The following is a 24,579-nucleotide window of genomic DNA, read 5'->3' as shown; positions in this document are numbered from 1 at the left end:
TGGGGGTGGTGGATTGTGGCTGCAGCTGTTGGGGGGCGTCGTGGGGGATGGTTGCAGGACTGTCCCTTTGTCTTTCAAAGCGGCAGTAGAACTCGTTCAGGTCGTTGGCGAGGCGTCGGTCGTTGCTGGAGTGAGGGGCTTTCGGCTTGTAATTGGTGATTTGCTTGAGCCCTTTCCAGACAGACGCAGAGTCGTTGGCTGAGAACTGGAACAGAAACATCCTGATCAGGATGTCCCTAATGAATCTCTTAAACAACCTGTGACACCTGTAAGTTTAAGTACCATAGTGTACTACAAATACGGTACTATATACAAGTCATAAAGATGAACACCTGATAATTTACACCAGAAAATATTTTTTCCTATAAATTATGTCCAAAATCAATTGCTAATGGGTTTGTTAATTACCTGTTTAGACAGAGTATTTGCTAAAAAAGAACTTTGGATCCTCACTCGTTTGTAGAATCATGTTGGAACTTTTTATTTAAATGTACAAAATGCAGCAGAACCTGTAAGCCAGTTAAGACAGTCTAAAGGGTAATTTTCAAACTCTACAGAATATACAGTATCAATTATAACCTGACAACCTGGGTGGTCTATTTAAGATGCATAACTTTCTTCTTCATTCTGCATATCAACTCTGCTACTACTGCTCCTTGCCGGTTACCTGCCTGAATGCCTGCTTCTCTTCTGCTCCTGGTTAAAAGGTCAGAGACGCTCCCATCACTCTCTGGCAGGTTGAGTAACATATTTCAAAAGAGGTATGACCTGATGCCAAACACAAACTATCTTCTTCACTAAATACCTGTACTGAAATTAACTTTGCCTCATTTTGTAAATGTAAAAGTTGTACAAGACAAAATTATTTTTCAAATTATTTCTATATAAAATATAGATTATTAAAGATTGTAATATACTTCCATTAAAAGTTTGTCATCATATCATATGATCCCACTCAGGTTGCAAATATAATCATAATCTACTGATTGGAAGATAATTTGAGAAAGTCTCATCATGAAAAACTTAATGGCAAACCTTCCCATTATCATAACTTAATGAAATGATAAAGCACATTTAAAATGCTGGCACCCTTAAGTCTTGAGCTTTTGGAAGATTTTTTTAGATCTAAGTCTGCAAACACAAGAATCTGTTATAAAGAAATAAGACAAATCAGCCAAGCTTTAAAATATGTATGTCATAAACCTGGTTTAAAAAGATTTGATCAAACCTTTGAGGCATAGGCAGTGATTTTGAAGATCACCATCTAGTCTGTTTGGAAGTGATTAATCAACAATTGGAAACTAACACCAAAAAGAGGAGTGCTGCAGGTGATGCAGAGGTTACTTCAAAATGCCAAATTGCTCACTGTAAAAATGTTAATGTTAGCAGTTTTTGAATAGATGCAAGCTAATGAGAGCAACGCTGAAAGGGAAGCTTTTGTTTGGTAAACATTTCATAATGACCCAATGTAACCTAATGACATTTTAGACAATGATGTCTTTGAATACAAAAAATGAAAGAAGCCACAGCAGATATTACAGTTCAGCCAGAGGGGCACAGATCTATGAGCCACATCTTTCAGTTGGTTATCAAATTGTCATGAGGCTTAGTCATCACAGAGCATCCTTGGAAATCTATACCCCAGTCATTTGACCTCACAGTATCACAAAGATCAAATTCATTTTTTACAATGATACTCAAGATTCTTTGGTCAACTTGAAACTCACTTTCTGAAAAGACTAATTGATTTCTACAACTATCTCCTTTCTCTCTTGTTATCCATCCTTTACCATGCATACATTGTCAATTATTTTATATAATGAAGTAAACAGTCTGAAACTGGAGTAACATAAAAGCTGTTACTTCGACATGGGTAGGTGAAATGGGTCTATTTATGTGTCAGTACCTGTGGAGTTTAGGATTTGACACACTCCCTCAGGGCTTGAATGCTACTGACTCAATACACAGAAGAAAACACAAAAATAGTCCAATTATTCTACATCTAACGTGCTGTCTTTAAACTGAGTGACACCACAGCCATGTCCAGTTTAAAGATTGCATCACCTAATGCACACATTGTTGTACTTCATCTGCTTTTCAGCCACACAGTCCTTAGCTGTGCAAGCAGAATAGTTATAGAAACTGTGTAAGTTTTGCTACTTCGAATTGTTTTACTGGCTGTCAAACATGCATAGCGGAGAGGAGATGGATTCTGTAACAAAAACTTGGCTTTTTAGATTGGCAAAATCAGCAAAAAAGCAGCTACACTTAGGAAAACTAGTCTGTCACAGCCGCTAACTTAGTACTTCTGATGTTTCTCAGAGATCTTTTAATGAAATAATGACGTTGTTCTATGTAAAGAGCTCTATGTCCCTTTATAGCAGAATAAAACACTGACAACTAAAGCAGATGACACCTTTCAGGCTGTGGCCAGCGGACCTTTCTCCTCAGTTATGTTTGACTCACTGGATTTTTAAGAAACAGGCCTATCTATTTAGTCTGGTATTTCGCTAGGTTTCATTAGAATTTAGCTATATCTCTTACTTCGTGCTTGTTTTTATTTTTCATTTTATGTCTATTCAGCTTTAGCGCACATGTTTTTATGTTCTTTATCTCTTGTGATCTTTATGTCTTGTACAGCGTTTTGAGACTTTGTGAAAGAGCTGTGTAGTAAATAGAATTCACCCATGTGAAGGCAATAGAAGTTTCTTGAGAACATTGGGGATCTAACAACATTACTAACACACCAGACAGCTCCGTGATAAAGTTGTGGAGAAGTTTAAAGCAGGCAAACATTATAAGAACAATATAAAAATATTACTAGTATTTTTTCGTCATTCTGTTGTGGAAATTATGGCAATTATTCCATGAAAATGGAATCCATTTGGAAGGTCCAAAGAGCCACTTTATGTCCCCGAACCACAGGTTGCAGACCATTGCCCTAACCATGCAGCCTGACCTATGATGGGAAAGTTTAGATCAAAGCAAATTCATATGCTTGAATTGCCCAGACAGTTAAAGCCCAGACATACTGTATGTCCCCTTGAGAATTTGTAGTAGGACCTAAAATGTAATGTTCACAGACACTCTCTGTCCAATAAGGCAGCTTGAGCTTAGAAGAATAGGCAAAAGTTGAACTCTCTAGATGTGCAAAGCTGGCAGAGCCATACCCCAAAGTGTGCAAATTATTCAGGAGGTTGAATGTGAATGCTTGCCAACTTTATTATTTGTAAGAACTTAAAGCCTTTTTTTTTTGCCCTACTGTTTAAAATTTTGGCCTAATTTGTGTTGGCCTATTACATTATATCCAACAAAACATATTTAAGTTTTTTTAAATTTGTTTTTGTTGTAATGTGACAAAAAAGTTTGAATACTTTTCCAAAGCAAGGAATTTATCCATATGACTTTTTATGTTTTGAGTTAACTGAAAAATCATATATGTCAGAAGAAGGTACTGATTTTATCTGGAAAAGAAGCCAGCCTTTCATTTTAGATTTTAGGTTTGACAAACATGAAACAGTAAAAAGTAAAATGGGGCTTGGAAATGCATTTTAACCCAGAGAATACAATGATAGACCAACATGTTCTTCAGAAGTGATCTATACAATGGTTGGACAATGAGAGCACTCCAACACAAAACATGTCTCCAGTTTTACTTCTTACTGGTTCACTCTTGACAGGTTTTGTAATGTAACAGGAAGAGCACTTTATACTGCAGCAGACAAAATATGAGCAAACAGAAGAAGCTGTCCGCTGTGATTCAGGGGACCTGCCCAAGTCTCATTCTCTCTGGTTGAAGACAGCAAACAGAGAGAATCAATCACAGCCATCCAGCTTTGCCCAGCTCTCTTTTCAGCATTCTGATTCAGAGACCTCAGCTTTGATTGTAATGTTTCATCATTATTGTGGAAACATCCTTTCGGGCTGTCCTTTCAGTGATCTGACTAACCCTAGGCAATCGCTACTTGTCTCACTTTGACCTAAAAAAGGAAAATATGAAATTAACCTGCAGCACTGAATGTTGTATGCTTAATGCGTTATCAAGCTGCTCATGTGCAGGGCTACTGTACAAAGGCAAGTGTCAAATGCAACCCCCAGATCCAAATCGAACACCTCTAGCATGTTCTATAGTGAGCGTGACGACTGCTTCATACTCTCATCTTCCACCCAGGAGCGTGTGGGACTGGAGGCCAGTTACTGGAGCTTCCTGTTATCACCAAACTGCAGCATCACAGCTGGTAGTGCCCCTTATTATGGAGAAAAATGGTCAACGTGATCACACATGAGTGAGCCTGCAGTAGTTGCTGTTCAAACAAAAGAGTGTATGAATGTCAGCTTAATTTGTATACTAAGGCCTCTACATGTACAGGTCCTTCTCAAAATATTAGCATATTGTGATAAAGTTCATTATTTTCCATAATGTCATGATGAAAATTTAACATTAATATATTTTAGATTCATTGCACACTAACTGAAATATTTCAGGTCTTTTATTGTCTTAATACGGATGATTTTGGCATACAGCTCATGAAAACCCAAAATTCCTATCTCACAAAATTAGCATATCATTAAAAGGGTCTCTAAACGAGCTATGAACCTAATCATCTGAATCAACGAGTTAACTCTAAACACCTGCAAAAGATTCCTGAGGCCTTTAAAACTCCCAGCCTGGATCATCACTCAAAACCCCAATCATGGGTAAGACTGCCGACTTGACTGCTGTCCAGAAGGCCACTATTGACACCCTCAAGCAAGAGGGTAAGACACAGAAAGAAATTTCTGAACGAATAGGCTGTTCCCAGAGTGCTGTATCAAGGCACCTCAGTGGGAAGTCTGTGGGAAGGAAAAGGTGTGGCAGAAAACGCTGCACAACGAGAAGAGGTGACCGGACCCTGAGGAAGATTGTGGAGAAGGGCCGATTCCAGACCTTGGGGGACCTGCGGAAGCAGTGGACTGAGTCTGGAGTAGAAACATCCAGAGCCACCGTGCACAGGCGTGTGCAGGAAATGGGCTACAGGTGCCGCATTCCCCAGGTCAAGCCACTTTTGAACCAGAAACAGCGGCAGAAGCGCCTGACCTGGGCTACAGAGAAGCAGCACTGGACTGTTGCTCAGTGGTCCCCATGGTATCACTGTGCTCAATTGGCCTGCCAACTCTCCTGACCTGAACCCCATAGAGAATCTGTGGGATATTGTGAAGAGAACGTTGAGAGACTCAAGACCCAACACTCTGGATGAGCTAAAGGCCGCTATCGAAGCATCCTGGGCCTCCATAAGACCTCAGCAGTGCCACAGGCTGATTGCCTCCATGCCACGCCGCATTGAAGCAGTCATTTCTGCCAAAGGATTCCCGACCAAGTATTGAGTGCATAACTGTGCATGATTATTTGAAGGTTGACGTTTTTTGTATTAAAAACACTTTTCTTTTATTGGTCAGATGAAATATGCTAATTTTGTGAGATAGGAATTTTGGGTTTTCATGAGCTGTATGCCAAAATCATCCATATTAAGACAATAAAAGACCTGAAATATTTCAGTTAGTGTGCAATGAATCTAAAATATATGAATGTTAAATTTTCATCATTACATTATGGAAAATAATGAACTTTATCACAATATGCTAATATTTTGAGAAGGACTGTATGTGTGATTAAAGAGCGTACAGGAAATATAAGTGTGCACTCCCCTATAAAAATGACATTTCTCCCTGCAAAAATAAAAAATCTACAACACCTCAGTTGCATAATAGGTCACACCCTAAAACTAACATTTTGTTTAAACTGTCTTTTGATTAAGTTTTAGCATTTGTTTGGCGATGAATCATCCCACATCTCAAGCCAAAGTTCTCCAGATATGTCAGACATCTCTTGTGCAAAGCCAGATTCATGAATGGACTCAGTGATGTTAAAAAATACTGTCCCTCAGGTTTCTAGTGACTCTTGGAAGGTTTTGTGTTTAAAACTGACTGGTACTTAAAATCTTTCATGCGTTCATCCACCTTGACAGAAAGTCCAGTTCTTTAATGCTGCCATCACAATGTTACGCTGTGGGTATGATGCTCTTTTTATGATGTGCTATGTTGGTTTTGTGCCAAACAAACCTTTTGGACTTGTGGCCAAAAGTTCAACTTTGATTTATTCCACATTATTCCACAAGGTCTTGGGAGATGTCAGCCATTTCTAGATTGCTGGTACAAACAAAACACAACCAGTACTGACCAGAAGATTCCTGCAGCTCCATCAGTGTCAATGTAAGGCTCTAGGCAGTCTTCCTGACAAGTGTACAACTTGCCGTTTTAGGCCCAGTTTTGATAATGTCACTGTTGTTCCATGTTTTCTCTAATTGCTGATTGTCTTCACTATGGCAATGTACACTCACCGGTCACTTTGTTAATGCAAGTTTCAGCCAATCACATGGCAGCAACTGAATGCATTTAGGCACGTAGACATGGTCGAAATGATCTGCTGCAGTTCAAACCGAGCATCAGAATGGGGAAGAAAGGTGATTTAAGTCGCTTTGAACGTGGCATGGTTGTTGGTGCCAGACTGGCTGGTCTGAGTATTTCAGAAACTGCTAATCTACTAGGATTTTCACGCACTACCATCTCTAGGGTTTACAGAGAATGGTCCGAAAAAGAGAAAATATCCAGTGAGCGGCAGTTCTGTGGGCGCAAATGCCTTGTTGAAGCCAGAGGTCAGAGGAGAATGGCCAGACTGGTTTGAGCTGATAGAAAGGCAACAGTAACTCAAATAACCACTCGTTACAACCAAGGCATGCAGAAGATCATCTCTGAAAGCACAACATGTTGAACCTTGAGGCGGATGGGCTACAGCAGCAGAAGACCACAACGGGTGCCACTCCTGGCAGCTAAGAACAGGAAACTGAGACTACAATTCGCACAGGCTCACCAAAATTGGATAATAGAAGATTGGAAAAACGTTGCCTGGTCTGATGAGTCTCGATTTCTGCTGCAACATTCGGATGGTAGGGTCAGAAATTTGCCTCAACAGCATGAAAGCATGGATCCATCCTGCCTTGTATCAACGGTTCAGGCTGGTGGTGGTGGTGTAATGGTGTGGGGGATATTTTCTTGGCACACTTTGGGCCCCTTAGTACCAATTGAGCATCATGTCAACGCTAAACCTGAGTACCTGAGTATTGTTGCTGACCATGTCCATCCCTTTATGACCACAGTGTACCCATCTTCTGATGGTTACTTCCAGCAGGATAACGTGCCATGTCAGAAAGCACGAATCATCTCAGACTGGTTTCTTGAACATGGCAATGAGTTCACTGTACTCAAATGGCCTCCACAGTCACCAGATCTCAATCCAATAGAGCACGGGAGATTCGCATCACTGATGCAGCTGACAAATCTGCAGCATCTGTGTGATGCTATCATGTCAATATGGACCAAACTCTCTGAGGAATGTTTCCAGTACCTTGTTGAATCTATGATACGAAGGATTAAGGCAGTTCTGAAGGCAAGAGGGGGTCCAACCCGGTACTATGGAGGTGTACCTAATAAAGTGGCCGGTGAGTGTACATATATAAAACTGTGGATTTCTTTTGTACTCTTGACTAATACCTTTGTACAGGTATGCGCTAGGGTGGCCTCAGAAAATTGGAGGAAAGATAAGAAAAGAAATGCAACAATAAAAAAAAGTAATTAGATAATTGAGCACGGAAAATGAATCGAAAAGTGGTTTGACAAAGTATTAGTTCAAGGGTGTGCATGCTGTCCTTGTTGTCAGGTTGTTGCACCTTCCAACCTGAATTGGACCGGATATGTGTCAGAACAAAGATGAAAAAAAGTTGACGTTTAACATGATCTCCTTTTCCACAAGCCAAAAATGCATTTAACCATGGTGCTTAGAATTTTTTTAACCACTTTATAAGGGACAATTACAAAAATGTATATTGTAGGTAGCGTGTAGTGCTACTAACTTTATGTTATTTTTTTTAATAGGACAGTAGATATAAATGACCGTTAATATGTAAGTAAATGGGATTATAGACAGGTGGATAATTTCTATCTAGTCACACTGGCAGGTTGGTGTCAAACATAAAAACAAGCAATAAAAACAACAACAAACAAACAAATGAGAGTATGTATGTGACAAGTGCACTTGCTTCTGAAATAACTGAATAAATATTGGTTTACTTTTTTAAGCTTGTCATTAAATTGGGAAAGTGATGAAAGGACCTTAAAAAGGAGGTGTGCTATTAGGTGGATATAATTGGTTCAAATTTCCAAACAAACACTATGAAGAACATATTGCATGTGCAGTGTTAAAGATGTGAGCATTACAGTGAGCAGTAACAAATATCAGTTTTCTACTGGTCTGGGCTTGAGAGACAGATGCTATGATAATGTGATGATAAGTTCCTGGTAGCTCTTCATGGCTAGTCAAGTCAAGTGAAGTTTATTTATATAGCGCTTTTCAGCAACAAGGCACTCAAGGTGCTGTACATAAGGAAAAACATTACAATGATAGAGAAAATCAAACGATAGAGGTAATAAAAAAAAGAGAGAATAGAATGATGGATAAGGAAATAAAAGGAAAATTGGACTGAAAACTTAACTAATAATGTTTAGATAACACATTCAAAGGCCACTCTAAACAAATAAGTTTTTAATCTTGATTTAAAGCAACTTAGGGTTTTGGCGCATTTACAGTTTTCTGGGAATTTATTCCAGATTAGTGGAGTATAAGAACTAAAAGCTGCTTCTCCATGTTTGGTTCTGGTTTTGGGTACGCAGAGTAGATTTGAGCGAGATGACGTGAGAGGTCTGGGTGGTTGATACACTGACAACAAGTCAGTAATGTATTTTGGTGCTAAGCCATTCAGTGATTTATAGAATAACAGAAGTATTTTAAAGTCTATTCTCTGAGCTACAGGGAGCCAGTGTAGGGACTTTAGAAACGGGGTGATGTGCTCCACTTTCTTAGTTCTAGTGAGGACGCGGGCAACAGTGGATCAACTGCAGCTGTCTGATCGACTTTTTAGGCAGACCTGTGAAGACACCGTTGCAGTAATCAATTCTACTAAAGATGAACGCATGAATTAGTTTTTCCAGGTCCTGCTGAGACATTAGTCCTTTAATCCCAGAGATGTTCTTTAGGTGATAGAAGACTGACCTTGTTACTACCTTTATGTGCCTCTGAAGGTTTAGGTCTGAGTCCATCACTACACTCAGGTTTCGAGCCTGACTGGTGGTTTCTAGCTGTATTAACTGAAGCTGTGTGCTAACCTTTAAACAATCTTCCTTTTGTCCAAAGATTATTACTTCAGTTTTGTTTTGATTGAGCTGAAGAAAATTTTGGCAGATCCATGCATTGATTTCTTCTATGTATTTACCCAGCGCTTGAATGGGTTCATAGTCACCTGGTGACATCGTAACGTATAGCTGTGTGTCATCTGCATAGTTATGATAACTTGCGTTGTTGTTTATTAAAATCGGAGTTAGGGGGAGCATGTAGATATTGAATACGAGGGGCCTTAAGATGGATCCTTGGGGAACGCCACATTTTTGTGGTTTCTGATGTAAAGTTACCTACTGACACAAAACAGTCCCTGTCCTTCAAGTAGGATTTAAACCAGTTGAGTGCTGTACCAGAAAAGCCAACCCAGTTTTCCAGACGCTCTAATAAAATGGAGTGAACAACAGTGTCGAATGCTGCACTAAGGTCAATAATACCAGCACTGTGGTTCTTCCACAGTCTGCATTTATATGGATGTCGTTGAACACCTTGACAAGAGCAGTCTCTGTACTGTGGTGAGCACGGTAGCCTGACTGGAAGACATCAAAGCGGTCGGTCACTGTTAGGAAGTTGTTTAACTGTTGAAACACAGCTTTTTCAATTATCTTACTGATGAAGGGGAGGTTTGATATAGGCCTGTAGTTCTGTAGTAGCAGCTTGTCCAAGTTGCTCTTTTTCAATAGAGGTTTGATAATTGCTGTTTTCAGGGCCTGGAGGAAAACACCTGACAAAAGGGACGTGTTTATTATTTGTGTTAAATCAGATGTTATTACGGGCAAAGCTTTCTTAAGAAAAGCTGTGGTTAAAACATCGAGACAGCAGGAGGAAGAGCTTAGTTGGTGTACGATTTCTTCTAAGTTTTTGTCGTGTAATTGGTGAAATTGGGAAATTTTGTTAAAATCAGTTCTAGTTGGAGACAACTTTGGTACTGGAGTTGATGTGGATGTGCTGACTGCCCCTCTGATCTTTTGGGTTTTTCAGTGAAGAAGTTAGCAAATTCATTGTAGGCCCTGGTAGAGTGGAGTTCAGATGCTACAGTTACAGGAGGGTTTGGTAACCTGTCGACCATGGCAAATAATGCACGGTCGACAGGTGATTGCAAGAATATTCTCTGAGATATCGGACACCACGTTACTGGTACCAATCATAACTTCTGTGTTTTTCTTGTTGCAGAAGTTTTTAATCCCATCCACAGCTGTGTTGCCCACTATTAGGGTTCTTGGTCCAGTGGGGCGCTTTTTCTCTGGCAATTTAGGAGAAGACTGTTTAATGAAGGTTGTTCTCAAACCTTTTATTGTTCTCAGAAAATGGATCATTTTCCTGGTTTTCATTTTGTAGTGGAGCAAATCTGTTTTGGAGGGGAATTCCATTATTTCCAGCTGTGTCACTCCTATCAGTTGTAAAGTAACTTAAAGAAAGGAGAAACTTAAACAGCTCTGTGAAAAGGCTGCTAAGTTTGATCAGGTTACTCATCTGTCTATAGGCTACTTCTGAGGAAAAACAACAGTGCGCTCATTCAGAAATGAATTCTGCTCACTCACTTGCTGTCAGATAACTGGAAGGGAACATTGTTAAGATTATCTGAAGTAAAATTCTAGGATGCCGTTATCCACATTCAGCAGCAGCATAGCAGTCTGAACAGCTAGAGTTTCAAGAAACAGATCCGCTCTCCCCATATTTGTAAAGGCAATTCATAGCAAACCTTTAAACAATCACAACCTTTGGATTATATTACTATTTCCATATAAATGACTGGTTTTATAGTAAAGACAATCTAAATATGCAGTCTGTTACCAATAATGTTCATGTCTCTGCAGCAGCAGGCACGTGGCAATCCGACATGTGATTTACAACACAAATCACGGATACATATTTGCATATTTGTATAATTTATGCATGACTGCACGAGCATATTAATAACCAGATAGTATATATTGTATCCACAACCAAGTAGGGCTCCCTGATGTTAGAAAATCATGCAGTATAAGTATTGCAATGACAATATCAGCTGTGATGAACCCACATTTTCCTCACCCATGTCTTTCTCATGTGTTATTTCAGCAATCTATGTGACCTTCAGCATATTGGGCACAGTAATCTGTGTCATGTGTAGACATTGCTACCAGACTTTATCAAACAAGTTGAATATTACATTGCCATACACATTAATCAGTACTTATTACATGCCAAACAATCCTTTGTGATATTGTGCCCAAAGATGACGACAGCTTTAAGATACAAGTAGGTACATCTGCAACAAGGGAATGCGTATCCGAGTTAAGGGAAGGCGTAACTTAAGTAAAGTGAAACATGTGATTGGAGGAGCGTCTCACCATGGACATATCTTTTGCTTATGGGCATATCTTCTGTTCAAAGCCTGATTCGATGACCATGTCACAATTATGTTTAAAGTGATTAGCTATCTTTCTAATTATATTTGTACAAGTATATAATACAAACAGAATTTTTTATATAATTCTGAAACACTGAAGAACACAATACCTTCATTCTATTCGTCATGCCGTGCAACTTCTGACAGTAAGGACAAAGAGGGAAAAACAGAGGGAAAACCAGAATGAGCCGATCAGTCTTTGTGCGGACGAAACTGCTAAACCTTCGAACCTCCCACCCATGGTCTGCAGATGCACCCCTCCCTCAAGATATGTTGGGCAACCCTAATAGTAAGTATCCTTATTTGCTTATTTTTACAGATTTTAGTTGAGTTTTGTAGTGCTCCGTAGGGGTAATCCCCCCAAAAAATAAACATTCAAACCATTAAGTGCAATAACTGGCCTATACTCTTTCTAGTTTATACACCTAAGTTAATCTCTAAGGGTTCTTTTGCATTTTTAATATCAAATACATTTCCAGACAATTCTGGACATTAACCTTCAACTTTTTTAGTAATCAACCAATAGTAATATTTTCTATTGGAATTTACAGACCTCTTATCTGTAGATTCCACAAATCATGAAAACAAAAACAAAGCTCAAATTGTCCTTTAATTTGATTATTTTAGGGTGGTATAGGGCAATTTGACTGTTGCTTTGGCATCAGGACCAGAATAAATCTGATTCAAAATTGGCAATGGACTTGGAATCCAAAAGAATCACAATTTTAGTTCGGTTGGCATTTCAGGCTGACCCAGGGCCAGTTCAACCCAAATTCAAAGTTGTCTAGAGTTCTACAACGTAGAGAAATAGCTAACTTTTTAAAACTTTAAAACTTTTGAATGAGTGTGCATTAAGTGGGTAAGTTAATAAAAAGACTACTAACAAGTAAAATGTTAAAAAAACTAATTGTGAGGACACAGAAAGAACATTCTACTACTACTACTAAAATTTTAAATTGATGTGAAATCTGCTACATTTATTATGCAGTGTTTAATATTTGTCCTTTGGAAAATAGGATAAGATCTGGAAAACCAAACATTTTTCCATACCTAATAATTTTTAAATACTTGTCCAGCCCTGAACAACGATAAAAGCCAATGCTACACTTTTTAGTATTTATATTTGATCACTTAAAGAAAGTTTCTGTTGATAGCACACCCAGACAGCACCAAGATCAATGAAGAGGGATTTTCAATCAGTTCCTAACTGATTCTTTGGTTTTCCACAGCCTATCATAGAGTAGAGATGTACAGTTATAGTTTATTGTTATCAGGGCAAACAATTATAATGATAATTGTAACATATTGTGATAATGGTTGCCCCCCCAAAAGAAAGTGACAGTATGGTTGGGATTGTTGTTTTTTCTTTTTAAAATTATTTTCCAAATGATAATTTTAATATTTTTAAGTATTTTGACTGAATGCAAGAACAGTGTTTACATTTACAGGAATTTGACTGTGTGCAGTGAAAGATGTATTGATAAAAACACTGTGGGGAATTTTGAAGTATTTTTTTTATCATTGCTTTTATTGTTATATCATTAAATACAACAAAGCTTTGTGGTTGAATTTTGAGTCCATATTGCTAATCCCCATGTTACAGTAAATGTTTTGTTCTCCCTCTGCCAAGTCCTTGCAGTGGTGAAAGACCCAAATGCAGGAAAGAGGAAGCAGGCAGAGAGGATTCAAAATAAATATTTTTATAGTAAAAACTGAAATTACATCAAAAACAATGTCCAAACCAGGATGTAACATAGAGTGAGCTAAAAACAGGTCCGACACGGTAACAGGACAATAAAAGGCAAAGTAGGGTGCATCATAGGAGGGTCAGGTACGAAACAAATGCCACCGGGAAGCATTATGTACTGGAAACAGGGATTACTGGGATAAGGACAGGACAGCCTAATTATTGGGTACCAACAGCTGAGAAGAAACCAAGAGGCTTAGGCACCTGAGAACACAGAATCACGTCAAGATGCCCTCTGTTATGTTCTGATTTTTCTGGAAGATTGTAGTGCAGAGAGACAGTTTAATTACACAAATCACAGCATTTATCTTTGTAACTTAGCATATTTTTTTACCTCATAAACAATGTTTTAAACACAAGGCAGTAAATGTGAAATCTGATTTAAATCTCGACCAGCTGCTCTCTAGTCAGCATTTACTAGAGTGTTGCAAACAGTGAGCGGTAATGTTAAATTCATGTTGAAGCACACTGTTTGTATTCTTTTCATCTCAAATTGGGCAAAACAAAAGTGAAACTAATTTAGGCAATTGTAAACATGGGGCTCACAACATTGTAATTTGTTGTTAGTCTCCATGGCCGTCCATTTCCTGACAAAAGTTGCCCTTTTGTCTAGGCCAACTAACACTTGGTTCTGAGATGGCACCAGTTTTTCGGTATCAGAGATCTACTAGTCTCTGATGCCACAGCTCCTGGAGCAGAAGCCAATAGATCTAATGTGTTATCTCAAAGACAGCACGGGCTCTGACAAATGTTAACAAGCATGTAATGACAATGCACACTTCTCTGTGGCATTAGTGGAAACCAAGACAAAACCAGGGAAAGTGAGCAATCTTTTTATTTTATTTTATTTAGTTTTTCATTCACTTGTACACCACTTTGCTTTGTGGTTTGTAAAAGGCTTTATAAATAATAATAATAATAATAATAATAATAATAATAATTTGATTGGGATAGCTTTTATTTATTTATTTTTTTAAGTGAGGTTCTTATAATAAATATCACCTACTTGGTTTAGTTAGTTTAAAATATTTAAAACAGATCCAACTGAAAATTCTCATGTGTAATGCTATTTAGCAGATATTAACCATTTTGACTATCACAAGAGGCAGTTGTTAAGCTGTTGTTGTTTTCTTAGCCAGACAACACGTGTCACTAAGCCAATTCAGCCAATCGTGTGTCTGTTGGGATAATTTTCCAACAACTAGGAGAACTGGAAAAGCACAGGGAGGTGACATCTTTATTCCACTGTTGACAGTCTGACACAAAATCCATACGTTTACTCCACCTAAGGTGGCTTTAGAGCTGATTGACGAGTCCCAGATGATCAGGGGGCCTGGCAGCCTCAACCAGTGTGACATGCATAGCAACATGGAAGTTGTTTTGCTGAGAAAACAACACACGTAACAGCAGTCTTGTCTAAAAGTGTGGAGAGTTAAGATCTGCTGGTATCCTGTCAATTTATACATTTTCAGAATGTGTTGCTTAACATTGCTAAAAGCAGCTAAAAAAGGGGCTCCCACTGTTTTTTCACTAATTGTTTGTGAATTGTCATGGCAGATTCACAATCAGTCTGACAAGCTCTTACACTTCCAACTCTGAAGATATAATCGGTTATCTACAAACTCACTGTATTATAACATAAAATTAGGCTAAATTCTATTCAAAAATCTGTCTATAGAAAAGTAATCTTGTAATTTTACCACTACGATTCTTCAAATTAATGTATTGGAGTGGCTTAGCTAGAGTCTAACAGAAAGATTATGGTGATGGCAAAGGGCCCTTCCAACCTCAAGGACTGGGAGCCCAAAACTGATACTTGTTTTAATAAAAATTATTTCAAATCTAAATTTTCCAGGAGTATGAATCATTATGGCCTTAACTGATTTCTACTACAGGGAAGGGAACTATTACTGTCAATACCTTTACAAAACTTCACTTCATAGAACCTGAAATCAGAAATCCTTTAAATTTTAGACATTAGACACTTTAACCCACTTTTTGGTTTGCAGTCCTAACCCAGTATGCTGGGTCAAAACCCTAATGTAACACTATAGTGAAAATCATCACAGGGCTGGATTAGCCCATATATGACCCAGGATTGGCCTGGGTCATCAAAATACCTCAAAATGGGTTGTTGTTTTTTTAATCTAGAACATTTTAGAGTGTACATCTCATGTAGCTCAAGCTATAGTGTATTTGAATAAATGGTTTTTGCTGTCAAAGCGCACCCACAGAAAACAAAGTCATACTAACACCTGGTAATATTTTTTGCTGTGTACTATCAGAAGTGGAGTTTAGTGCACATAATAATCTCAGTCTAAACAGTATGAAGAAAAAAATCCTCATAAACCTTCATGCTCATATCTGCGGTCCATCTCTGAGGGTTGCAGGATCTTATCATTAGAATGAGCATGACAGCACCAGTTTCCAGGCATTCAGAACCACTCGGACTAAGCTTTTAATGGAACCACAGCAGAGTCTCGAAAAATCTAATGAAAACGTCCACATCTTCATCCATTATTGATAACACCTTAAGCCTTGGTTGCACTCGAAATGACAAACCAGAAGTGGGAAAACCATAGCATAAGATATAAGAAAACATTTGTGTTTGAAATGTGAATTATACCACTTCATGACTGAGACATCCTTTGATGTAGCATCAGTATTGTTGAGAATAGAAATTAGCTGGTGATAAATTGTGCAAGAGATTAATCCTGTCCCTGGTGGGTGGTAAGGTAAGAGAGAAATTAAGGTTAGAGGTTTAGGATTACATTTTTGCACACACACACACACACACACACACACATGTGCCCTTAATTGTACCTCTCAGTCAGTTTAATTAAATTAAAAGCAACATTACCAGCTAAGTCCTGAGTTCAGCCAAGGGACTTACATTGGCAACTCATTCGTCAGAAGTCTTGATCTTAGATGAGAAAGATTCCTAGAAGAAATTCAGGAAAACTGTGTCAGACATGTCATGCTTTATTTGTTAAATTCAAGACAACCTGGGCTGTTTTAAGATGCACACAAACACCCACATGTATACAAATATATATTTGTAGACTCGGCAACAGCTGACGACGAATCTGTGCCATGCAGTGTGGAAAATCAGTTTAAAATCATTAGATTCAGAAAAACTGCCTTAGGGCTACTTGTATGCAAGCATTGACCCACAAAGGAGCCAGCAGCTCCACCTTAAAGTCTGCTTTAATGTGCCCTACTTCCTCCCGCACCTCGGAGAGAAACACCTTAGGCCTTACCACGGTTTAACAAGTTTCAGTCACTGCAGTCTCCCACTCATCTGCAGCTAAGGTACATAGAAAATATCTGCAGTGTTACGGAAGCTATACGACAATGTTAAACTAGGGCTCCTTTTCATCTCTGCAAGCAGGTGCTCTCTCACCAGTCAATCCACGTGATATAGCTGTAGACATGTGTTGGAACAATACTTGGACACAAGATTGAGAATGTGCATCGAAGTGTCTTTCGACAGCTTCTCTTTATCTCCTGCTGCCGATGTCAAGTGGAGGGGAGAAAGAGTCTGAGCTTCTTGGCACCACTTTGACAAGTGCCATATAAAATCTGCGAGGGAACACATCTCTGGAGTCGTTCATCAAAGTGCATCCAAGAACTCTTCTTTTGTATTATGGATTCATCTTTTCCTCATGATTCAGTAAAAGCCCTTTGTTCTTGCAGCCTCAACAGTATTACCATATTCAGCATGTCGTGAGGCAGAATCTTGATGTTAAAATTTGTCATTTTATTTTTTCACGATAACGTAAGTCATAAAGCTTTTTAAAGATATTTAAAAGTCTCACTGGTATTAAATATCAATAAAGCTGAAGGTGTAGGTGAAGAAGAAAAAAAAGATGTCTCAATGGTGTTTGCAAATTAACAACATATTCCCTCAAGAACCTTTTCCGGTTTTACATGCACATGACAGAATCATGTCAGAGTTTCCTTAGTATTCTCTCATATCTTTCTTTTTGTGAACCACAAATCCCTGCAGATCCACGAGTATTAGTTTAAAAACAGGGGTTTGTCCCCAAACACTCATAAAACACTGCTGCCCTATTGTTTCAACTCACCAAACAATTCTATGTACCTGATTAGATTTAGATAGTCTGTACTAGGTTTCTGTGTTAAATGGGGTATTCTCTTTGTACTTGGACGTTGTTTTTTCCAAATTCTCAGAGAGGAACTACAACAGGAATGTTCCCTGAAGGTGGAATTTAGAAATTTAGAAAGTTTCTGTAGAATCGAGCAATCACTTAAACAGAACTTGTCTGCTGTGGTGAAGTAGGCTAATAGATGTCAAATTGCATCTAGCAGTCAGTAAAGGGTACAACACTATTGCTAAGGCTATGCAACTTCTACAAACCACATTGAAGATATTACTTACAAATGGAGAAAACATGAAACAGTAGGACACCTTCCCAGGAGTGACTGACCTACCAAGATTGCCCAAAAAGTGCACTGATGACTCATCCAGGAGGTCACAAAATAACCCGCAACATCTAAAGTAACAGTCTAATTCTTTGCACACATGATCATACTTAAATATTGGCACCCTCACGAGTCCACCATGCCCCTACAAAATCTTTGCTTATGTGTGTTGCTTTCCCATGCTCCTTATTTTTTTACCTAAATGTGGATTTCATTTCTTCATTTCTTCTCCTTTTCATAGGTTTTTAGCTCCTTTTCATAGATTTTTAGATTTACCAGTGAAAGGAAAATATAGAGGACTTAATGATATAATTCCCTCTTTAGAAAGATTGGTTTAGAACCAGCTCTTACCAGTAAAACCCAAAGGATTATTAATGTTATCTGTAGATTTTTAGCTCCTTTTCATAGATTTTTTGATTTACCGGTGAAAAGAAAATAATACTAGTCTCTTAAAAATTTGAACAAAAGTTGTTTTTATACCAGTGGCTCAGCTTCCTTAGTCAGCACTCAGTGATAGCTTGGTTAAATTTCAATTATGGGACTACAACTGCATTATACCAGGGTACCCAAGGATCATTCTCTCTCAGCACAAGATGCTTTCCCCTACATAGAGGACTTAATGATATAATTACCTCTTTGGAAAGACTCGTTTAGAACCAACTCTTACCAGTAAAACCCAAAGGATTATTAATGTTATCTGTATCATTGTAATGTTGGCCAGAGATTTTTAGATTTCTCAGAAGGATTGTAGTTTCTCTGTGTCTGTATCTGTGTTTATTTTCTTTGTGATTGTATTGTATTTGTATGTACAGCGCTTTGAGTGTCTCGTTACTGAAAAGCGCTATATAAATAAACTTACCTTACCTAAAGCACTGCAGGTCATACTTGCCTCTGTGATACAAAAATAGCTAAAGAGGGTGGGCAAAAATGGCTTTCATGGGAGAGTCCTAATGTACAAACTCTGCTGACGAAACAAAACAATCCCCCAATGGTTTGTATCGAATATTAAACTAGTGGCACACATAGTTATCTCATCCTCTATTTGTGAGCATCTTCCATTAATGTTTAAACACATAAAAATTAGATAATTACATTGTTATTGCTTGTATTGCTGCGAGTAATCAGCACCTCATTTGCAAATCTGACTGGTTTTCCAGCTTGCAACTAGAATGGGATAAGCTCAGTTAGCCCATTCTGGGCGTCATTCCCGGATCTGAGCTAAAAAGACAAGTCTAATGCAGCATAGGGAAAAATTACTGATACCAAGTAATTGCCATCTGTTAGAAGACAGATCGAGATCAGAGACCCTGTGAGAAACTTAGCTGTCTATCAAGCATGGAGCCTTAGAGTATTTTCTAAAATACTTTTCTATCATTGTAAGCTGTTACAAATTTAAGCATTTAAAAAAGAAATATCTAAGGAGACTGAGTAGGCTACATAGATGTGACTCTTAATAGCCAATAATGTGCAATTGGTGTCATAAACTGAAACCGTTGTATTATTTTGAGCATCTTTAGAATAAAGATGTTGTCACAATGTGTTTTTATTTTGGCACATATGTTGGTGTATCCCAAAACATGGATTATATGGATCTAATGTGAAGAAACAAGGTGCAACTTGTGAAATTAAGAAGTGGGTGAATATTCCATGTACAGAGATGAAGCATGTGAAATTGTGGAGTTAAGTTAACTTTAACATCACTATCTTATTTTTTCTTTTACCATATTTAATAATTAATTAGCTAACCATTTGGTGATGAAAGTTCAATGCTTTATACCCAGTCTATAAGTGCCCCAAGAGGTCAAATACATTGAATTAACCAGAAAACAGTTTCGAGTTCGAAATGCCGTGCCATTGAAGCCACTACAAACATTTAGCATGCTAAGGTGAGTGAATATTCATAACTACAGATAGAGCGCCTGCATAGAATAGCATTAAACTAAGAAATTTTATTATTGGTCATTGCTGTAACATTTCAACAACAAATTTCATAGCAGTGGTGCCAATGTGTGGGATACATGGAGGCAATAAGTTCTGACTCTCAAGCCACAAGATTCTCCAAACAATTATGTCTGTTACAGTATACATACAAATGTGATGCTAGATAGTTATTTACTCAAAGCAGCATGTCTTCATACACAATTTAAACACAACATAGTGAAATTCTTCATTTCTACCCCTTTAAAATAGGGTGCTGTAGCCTAGAGTTAAGCCACCTAAAGAAGAGAAGTCATTATAAAATGTCAAGTTCCTCAGTCAGATGATTCAGAGAGTGCTACAGATGCGGTGTTTTCCCTGTTTTACACCACATGTGTAAAACAATTGAAAACAGTTGCACAATGGTGGTTACCTTTGATTTTTTAGAAACAGAATCAACAAACACAAAACTCAAGAGTGCTGTGACCTTTTACAATAAAATGTCAAGAAAAACAGCAAAAACAAACAGCCACACATACACACACCTCTTAACAGTGTGAAAGGCTGTCTGGTATTGGCTTCGAAGTGTCACTCAAAAGGGTCTGAATAACAAGAACAAGAAAATAATCCACCACAGACAAATCAATGCAAACTGAAATTGTTTGACATAGTAAAAGTAGCTGTAAAGAAAGTAAGAGAGCCATTGACAAAAACAATGAACCTTTATGGATAAGGCTAATCTGTCATCCTATTTTCTATGTACAGCTTCAGCCACATCAGGGAGGCATTAAGATTCCCATAACCTACTCAGAGAACAGATTCACCGTTTTAAGCCCCTTCATAAAGCTTAGGTGAACTTAAATAAAAGACAAATGAAAGGCACTTTGTGCAGTTTTCGGGGAATGAATTGTGAATGGGATTCATACCAAACTTCTTCTTACTGGCTTCAGTGCCTACTGCAGAGTTGAGAGATTAATGTCAAAATGCACTTCACGGTGCTGGGTTTGTTGGGGTAAAGTAAAATAAATTAGAAATGAGATTGGGAATTTGATTGAGGTATCAGGCTGGGGATCTGCTGATTGCGCTCTTTATGTAGGGAATGCATTATAGATGTCTGCTTAGGGCCTAGGGGAAATATCTCTCTCTGTTAGAATGCTATGGACAGCAATAACCCATGCAATGCAAGTTCTGCTGAGAATTGAAAGCCCTCATTTTGCCAGAAGGTATCCTACAATGCTGTTTGGTTTTGAGCTCCCTTTTAATTCTTTAGATTTTCCTTAGGGGTGCGAGACCTTTTTAGACATTTTGACAAAACGTTGTCTTGAGCTATAGTTCTCTGGTCTTAGTCAAAATATACCTCAGTCATTAACTGCTGACAATTATTTTATGAATATTTAGGCATTATTAACAAACATAACTCCAAAGACAAACGTCTTTAGACAACTTAGCTACGAACAAGATTTGAATTGAGGCTAACACCCTCGTCATAATACTGTGTAACTGCCTTACTATGGCGTATAAACACATATTTAAGGATCTATGAAGAAACTATGAATACTTCAATAAGAAACATAAGCATTAAGAACATGAAAAATATAACAGAATATAATATAATATAATATAATAGTTGCTATTTGATAGATTGTGAAATCTAGTTATATGAGGCATTATCAAGCATGTAATAATTATTAAATGGCTCAGACTGCAGCATGTAAATGGTTCAACAGGCTGCTTAAGCGTTGTAGAAACTGCATGAAGCTGATGAGGAACATGTTGGTGAAAAGGCCAACAGACGTGGGAGCCCTTCAGAAATCTGTTGGGCCATTTTATGAAGACGAGCACAAGAACTTCTCCTGCTTATGCAATTTGTAGTGTTGAGAAAGCAGATGGGAGGCTTTATAAGTGTGACTGAAGATGAAGTTAAGCAGCGCAGCAGCGCTTTTGGAAAAAGTCACACACTCGTTTCACCCAAATCCCTGACTGCTGTTACTATGTTAATCACTTAGGAACAGGCAACAGACCCAGAAATTGGTTCCCATGTGGACACTTTAACAACTTAGGCAAAAGAGTGTGCATGACATCAAAAGATGTGGTAATATGACTTTGATTTATTACTTTTCATTTGAAAATGACCCCTCTGAATCACACTGACCTCTATATAAACAAAGTTTAATGACAGTCTATCTTTGAGCTGGTAAAACTTAAAATATAGGTTCCATCTGTAATTCCTTTTGTTAAACAAACAGTAAATTGATGTCTCATAGACCATGAGTGTATTCTAAGTTTCACAAAGATCAATTAATAGCTTTTTCAAGAACATTAACCTTTCCATCATCATGGTTTAGTAAATTGCAGGTGTGTAAGGGAATTTAGCAATATTGAATGTCCACTGGATTTTTAAGCGATATTCTGTCACATTTTTGGAACTCTCCAGTTACAGTCTTGATTCTATTTGGTTAAAGTAGCATTAAAGATGACCCCATCCATTTTTTAATTGTGCACAAACACATTGGGGACCCAGTAGAAAAATTAAATCTGCTTGTCAGCTACCGAACTTGTTTTGTTTGGCAACTCATTTGTAGTTCCAAACCTTACTTGTCAACTAATCAAATTTTACACACCTTAAACGTTGTTTAAACACAATTTATGACTTGTTAAACCTTTAATTAAACAAGAACGAATGTAGATTTAAATATATTTTATGCTGTAGATACAACACTGTAGTTGGAGTGCTGTTTGCAGTGTCAGATTCTGCTTTACACAAAAACATCAAAAAGGAAAGGTTCAATGGTATTTTTGGCATTAGGAGATCCTTGGATGGGGTCCTGCTTCAACACACAGTAATTAGAGAAGTCAGACCTGGACCTAATTATTACACATTCTTCAGAACTTAGTTTGTGGTTTGGGAAAACAAAACATTTACAATGCTGTTTTCTTGAAAAAATGGTTAAAATCTGATCTTGTCTCAATCTAATGAGCCAAATAAATCAACTCATCTCATAAGCTCATCATATGTCACACCAGTAATTTGTCTTTGAAAGAACACATCCCACATTGTTAGCAGTGAATTAGGTGTTATTTTTTTCATTTGCCGTGTCCTGACAGCCTATGACAGACTGTGGAGGGTCTGGCTGCCTTGCAGTGATAGAGGCAGACTTTACAAAAGAGGGGAAATAAACCTTCCCTTTGTTGCACAACTGGCTTTATTGAATTTATGGCATACCCAATTGCTTTCTGAACCACACATGCCCTGTGCATGTGTGGTTCAGCAAGGAAATTGGATCGGCAGCATACATAATATAAAGGGCGACAGTGGCGACGTGCAAGAGACCTCACCTGCCTTGCCTGCTGATGGTGATCACAGGGCTTGGTGGCGCCAATTGTATGGCAGCTTCACTTCTGTCAGTCTGCCCCAGGGCAGCTGTGGCTACAAGGTAGCCAACCACTGTCAGTGTGTGAATGTGTGTACAAATGAATGGATGACTGATCGCAGTGTAAAGCACCTGGGGGTCCTCAGACTTGATAAAATGCTAAACAAGTACATTTCATTTACCAATTACCATTAATATGCACTCCTGGCATTTAAGAGAAACCAAAACATGAGCCCACAATACCAGGCAACCCACCAAGCTACATCAGTGCTCTGTCCATAACCAGTCAGTAGGTCATTTTCTACCGCATATTTCATAGTGGGAAGCTGGTGCCTATCTCCAGCAGTCTATGGGCGAGAGGCAAGGTACACCCTGGACAGGTCACCAGTCCATCGCAGGGTAACACACAAACAACCATGCACACACTCATTCATACACCTGAGGGCAATTTAGAGAGACTAATTAATCTAACAGGCATGTCTTTGGACTGTGGGAGGAAGCTGGAGTACCCGGTGAGAACCCACGCATGCAAAGGGAGAACATGCAAACTCCATGCTGAAAGACCCCCGGCCGGGAATCGGACCCAGGACCTTCTTGCTGCAAGGCAACAGTGCTACCAACTGCCCCACCGTGCAGCCCTCCGTCCATAACCACTTCCCCTCATATAGCTCGTCATCCCACCCAGAGAGGACCAACGCTCCCATAAAGCCTCTTCGTGCTGTTTTGTAAGTAATTCTGATAATCCACAAAAACATGCACAGCTAAACAGACATTTTCTTCTCATTAATTTTGCATACCTCTATCACATTTGAGTTGTAATAACTGTAACCAGTAAGGCATATCCTAATACATAAATGGAAATGTGAATTTAACCAACATATGAGTAAAGGTGGTTAATAATGTAAAAACTGCTGACTCAGGTTGTTCTTTTGATTGGAAAGTCACACGGCAAAATTAAGTTAAACATAAAACTCCCTCAGAGGAATCTAGGTTTCTTTTCTTGAATGTTAATGAGCTTTGGCTTCAGAAGTTCCAATCCTTCAGGGATGCTCTGTCAGAGGAAAGCAAATAATAATTCATCTTTCTCTTTAGTTTATGATACCTTAAATACTTAAATACACAGCAAAAACATCTCCTTGAATTTCTTTTAAGATTACCAGCTTAAAATGACTTGAAATAATTAATTACTAAAAACTGAAGTAGGGCAAGTATTTTAATGATTTTAATGTGTGACACTGGAGAAGTGCAGATGATCTGGAATATCCCAGCAAAATTGCAACGGCCTTTTTGTATTCTTATTAGAACATAATAAGCCTTCACATCTGTATGTCATTTTATTAAAAACAGCATGCAACTTTGACCAAACAAACGAATTTACATTTGAAAGAAAATGTTTTTTTTCATTTCCTGAGTTTTATTTTGGGAGATATTAGGTTTTTAT

General features: G+C 38.2%; 1 protein-coding gene across 5 annotated transcripts in view; it reads right to left on the bottom strand.

Moving 5' to 3' along the window:
• The window catches only part of dlgap4b (discs, large (Drosophila) homolog-associated protein 4b), a 172,030-nt gene that overhangs the window by 51,793 nt on the left and 95,658 nt on the right, over positions 1-24,579 (bottom strand). For 4 of the 5 annotated variants that reach the window (XM_047347282.1, XM_047347285.1, XM_047347283.1 and 1 more), the window contains exon 4: positions 16,298-16,345. The gene's annotated coding sequence lies outside the window, so the exon portion shown is untranslated. Of the gene's footprint in view, positions 1-16,264; positions 16,346-24,579 lie in introns of all 5 variants that reach the window. The other variant, XM_047347281.1, reaches the window with a different exon arrangement.

Source organism: Girardinichthys multiradiatus, chromosome 20 (genome assembly GCF_021462225.1).
Source record: "Girardinichthys multiradiatus isolate DD_20200921_A chromosome 20, DD_fGirMul_XY1, whole genome shotgun sequence".
Classification (NCBI taxonomy): Eukaryota; Metazoa; Chordata; class Actinopteri; order Cyprinodontiformes; family Goodeidae; genus Girardinichthys; species Girardinichthys multiradiatus.
The sequence above is the reverse complement of the archived record's forward strand: the minus strand, read 5'-3'. Positions and strand labels throughout refer to the sequence as shown.